Source organism: Belonocnema kinseyi, chromosome 9 (assembly GCF_010883055.1).
Source record: "Belonocnema kinseyi isolate 2016_QV_RU_SX_M_011 chromosome 9, B_treatae_v1, whole genome shotgun sequence".
NCBI classification, from domain to species: Eukaryota; Metazoa; Arthropoda; class Insecta; order Hymenoptera; family Cynipidae; genus Belonocnema; species Belonocnema kinseyi.
In genome coordinates this window covers 48,904,073-48,909,024 of record NC_046665.1, presented here as the reverse complement: position 1 = coordinate 48,909,024, position 4,952 = coordinate 48,904,073, and the positions used below count along the sequence as shown (strand labels likewise).

The 4,952-nt window shown below is 32.4% G+C and overlaps 1 pseudogene; it reads left to right on the top strand.

Annotated features, from left to right (window-relative positions):
* The window catches only part of LOC117180531, a 13,009-nt pseudogene that overhangs the window by 5,170 nt on the left and 2,887 nt on the right, over nt 1-4,952 (top strand).

Genomic DNA, 4,952 nt, shown 5'->3' with positions numbered 1-4,952 from the left:
TATATCTAGTCGGGAGTGGTGCTGACTGAAAACAGATGATTTGGAGCGATTCGCGCGCCATCTGTTGGTCATTCTAAGGACTTATTGAACTACCCTCTTATATCATATTGCTCTTCCTCCCCATATAACCCTCTACAACGCCTTCTAGTATCTGCAAATTTTACTCTACATCTCCTTTTCTGTATTTTCTATCCTCCTTTCTCTCTCACTCTATGTATATTTAACACATACAAATTTTCTGAGCTTCAAAATATTTTTCTTTAAATACTGTATTTTTTACCTATTATTTGAACAATTTAGACTAAAGCAGCATGCATTTATTTAGATATTGCGAACAAAAATATTAACATTTTTTTCACATGGAAATCAGTATTTTTTCTTTTCTGAACGATTCTCATTCTTTGCACGTCATAAAATAATTTTTTTGTATAATAAAAAAATAATAGTATGTTCCTTTGATGCCAGCATACAAAATTTCGTGTACTACACTTTGAATTTTTATCAAAAAAAATTTGCAGTCAACGAAAACCAAAAAACATACTATTTTGCATTTTTAATAAGTTCCAAACTTTGACCCCATTTACGTTTTATTTATAATTCCATGTTATTTTCTACTATCAAAAGCCTTACTTACAACCAATTTGCCATAATTTTTTGGAGGATAGAAAATTGGTAACTAATTGAAAATTTTACCTTGTTGCGCCGAAGGCAAGTACATATTAATCGATTTTAAATTATTTGTTGTCCTTGATGGGTATTTCCCAAAGGCAACTACTACTTTTCTGCACCAGGCCACTAGATATGGGTATCCAATTGTCGTTATATGAAAACTTTTCAAAAGTGATAAAAACTGACATCCTTGTCTGCTGGACACCCTGTAAATGAAATGGAATAAAATTATTTAAGATGTTCACATTTCTCATTATGTTTGAAATTTAGAGCAATCATCATTTTTCGTCATCCTAAATCGAATGGTATTAAGAATCCCTTTTTTATGCCTTTCAGTCATAAAGTTTGACAGATGATTATACTTTCAGAGATCTTGTATTTTTCTGTGATATACTTAAGTACGAAATGTGAAAAGTATTATTATGAAAAATTATAAAATGAAACTTCTCACTCAGTTGTAGAAAGTTTGATGATTGTTCTTGCAGCTCTAACTCAACAAGGTAACATATTTATAGTAACTACATTTAATATGCAGAGTATCCAGAAATTTGCGGACCACTAAATATTTCCTCAAGTAAAATAATTTTTATCGAGGCCAGGATCATTCTTGACTTATATTTCAACAAGGAATTCAATGCAGGCTTTTAATTCAACCTTGAAGATGACCTTCAAGGTGAATCTAAAGTCAATTTTTTAATACTGGAACCCCCCTTTTTCACATCAAAAATCGAAAGAGCGAGAACTTTCATGTCAAATATGTATTAAAGTCGTAGGTTTAATTTGACCTTAAAGGTCACTCTGAAGTAATTTAAACTTAAACAAGGTCCGAACACCTCTGAGAGCAGTAACTTTTAAACAAAATTAATATCAATGGAGGTTATTTATTTTAACAAGGCGTCTTCAATGGTGAACTTTAATTTGACCCTGACGATTACCTGAAAGGTCATTTTAAGGTTAACTTTTTTTAAAATGGAAAATCCCCTTCTTGACATTGGAAATCGATAGAGTGGGAAATTTTACGTTCAAATATTTATTAAGGTCATAGGTACCATTTGACCTTGAAGGTTACTCTAAGTTTATCAAAACTAAAATAAGGTCTGAAGACCTCTGAGATTGTGAGGACCCTTGCCTGTCACGTTTGGGGGTGCTTGATTATCGTGAGTCTCCTTGCCTCTCAAGTTTGGAAATATAATATAGATGAACCTAAATACTGCTCAAACTGTTCACTGTTTACCTCGTGACAGTAAACCAAGCGATGATAGAAAGAACTTACAGCTTTTTTTGATGATTTCAATAGGAATAAGAGAGTATTTGTCTATTATTCTTTGTTGTAATTCTTATAAATTCGGAGGTTTTGTTATATATACACGATCTTGACAATAACTTAAAAAAAATAATCGACTGGTGTCAAATTAGGTGATCTAGCCGCCATTCTATTGGTACCGTATGTAGTCAAACTTCCACCCAGCAATCGCTCTTTTTGCGGGGATTATTTATTTCCGCAGTATGGCTTTATACCGCTCAGCAGTCAAATTATCATTAAAGAAAAATGGTCCTATTATTCTATTATTGAATATTCCAACCCAAATGTTTAGTTTCTGTGGATAGTGTGATCTATCTTCTCGTGTCCAATTAAGGTTTTCATCTGCCCAATATCTAGAATTATGCCTATATAATGTTCCAGCTAGTTCAAATGTTGCTTCATCCGAGAAAGCTATATTAGATGGGTAGTCGGGATATTCATCTGTGCATCACACCATATCTTCACAAAACTCAAAGCGACGATTAAAATCATCCTTGTTTAACTTATGAATAATCTTAACTTTATATGGGTGAAGCTTCTTCTATCCTGTTTACTTTGGTCTTCCTAATCTAGGTCCATCTTTAACACTACCTGTATCATCGAGCCGAAGAACAGTTAGTATATCGCAAAGATGTTCGGACCTTGTTTAAGTTTTAATGTCCTTAGTGACTTTCAAGGTCAAATTGAACATATGACCTAACTACATATTTGAACGTAAAATTTCTTGCTCTATCAATTTGCAATGTCAAAAAGGGGGGTTTATATTTTTTAAAGTTGACTTTGAAATGACCTTTAAGGTAATCTTCAAGGTCCAATTAAAGGTCGCGATTGAATGGGGCTTGTTGAAACAAATAACTTCCATTGATATGAAATTTTTCCAAAAGTTGCTGTTATCAGAGATGTTCGGACTTTGTTTAAGTTTTAATGAGCTTAGAGTGACCTTCAAGGTAAAATTAAATTATGACCTTAATTTCCAATTTCCGATGTCAAAAAGGGAGGTTTCCATAGAAAAAATTTGACCTTGAAATCACCTTTAAGGTCATTGTCAAGGTCAAATTAAAGTTCACCATCGAATTCTTGTTAAAAGTTACTTAAAGGATTACCTTGACCTTAATGCTAAATATTTTACCTGAAGAAGTATGCAGGGGTCCGGAACTTTTTCGACAACCTGTATATTTTACTATTCATTTTAAAATGTAAATTTTAGGGTTTCATAACCGTAGACAAAACCCTTATGATTAAATGTCCATTATAAAGAGTGGAGCAGAAAAAATATATATGTGATAGTGGGAATGAAAATAATGTTCATAGTAATTTTTAAATGCGGGGGAACTAAGAGTAGGATAGAAGGGAAAGTGGTGGTGAAGCGAGGAAGGGGAAGTAACAGAAAGTGAGGTAAAGGAGGGAAAGTAGGGGAGTAATTTGGGGGGAAAGTGGTGTGCAAGATGGAAGGGAGTAAGCAGGGAGGAGAAATATCATAGAAGTACGGATGAGAAAGGATGTGTAGTATTGGAAAGTGATTCTGAATGGGGGAACAGAACTAGAGAAGGAAGAATTAGGGAAACGGATGGGAATTATGGTTGGCGGGAGGTGAAAGGAGGGGCATTATAGTAGAGGAAGGAAAGTAGGTGAAAGGAGGTGGAGTAGAAGGGAATGTGAAGGAAAGATTTAAACGACTTTATTAACCTCTTAATAGGACTTATCACTAATTACATTAATTTGTTTATTATCAATAATTTTTAAAATGTCGTTCATTGTTATTATTTACTAATATTTTTTCAGGTTTTGGCAACAGTCCTCGTTTTTATTCTGGCCCTATCGTTTTTCTTTCTTTATTCGTATGGGCACTTTTGGTTAATCAATTTTATTCAGCTTCTATAGTAGGCTCGTTACTTTCAGAATCAAGTCGATTTATTAACTCATTAGAAAGTCTGACTGAAAGTAATATTGATTTTGGAATTGAAGATATGGCATATAATCACGATTTTATTGCTGTAGGTATCTTATATTATCATTATTACTTTTAAAAGCAAAAAAAATTTAAATGATAAAGAGATATTTCGGGTTTCACTCGTTTAAAAAACTACAAATTGTTTGCCGACGTTTCGTGAACATTGCGGTTCACATCTTCAGGGCAGCACCATTTAGAGCATAAAATCTAACATTTAAATGGATTAAGTTAAAATGAATTGACTATTGCAGACTACAACAGATCCAGAATCCAGGAAACTTTACGTTATAAAAGTAGCACCAAATAAAAAAAGGAAAAAAGCTAATTGTATGCCAGCTGAAGAAGGCCTTCAAAAAGTTCAAAAAGGAGGATTTGCTTTCCATGTAGACGTTGACACTGCCTATAAAATTATAGACGCCGGTATAATTCTTATCTAATTTTTATTAAAACTAGCAGTCAATGTATTAGATATTGAATACTGAACTATACAAAATTTAAAGCATTCACAGGATTAGAACTTTTCTCAATTTGGAATATTTTAAAAGAAAATTAAATGATTTTTAATTAATCAATTTAACGGACAATTTGAGCACACTTTTTTAACTCTGTTAGTATTTCTTTTTTCTTTTCTGAAAAAAGGTTAGGTAACACATTTTTGAAAATTTGTTGAAGTTCCTAAATATTTGAAATATCTGCAGAAATATAAAAGGCCTTCAGCAAATACCAAGTGATTTGAAGGAATTCAAAGAATTTCAAAAGCTTTCAAGGGAATTTAGTGACTTTTTAGAGATTTTATTTACTTTGAGGAATGCTCAAAGTTTAAAAAAATATTTGAAGGCAGTCTCAGAAATTTCATAAGAATTGATTGAAGAATTTAATATTAGTTCGAATATTTGAAGTGATTTCAAGAGAGAAATAAATGTATGGAATGGCAAAGAATAAAAGGGTTTTTCAGTTATCGGTTTTCCTTCGATTCGATCCCGTTTTATGCAATAGCTACAGTCTTAAGGTATACATATATGTGTGTAT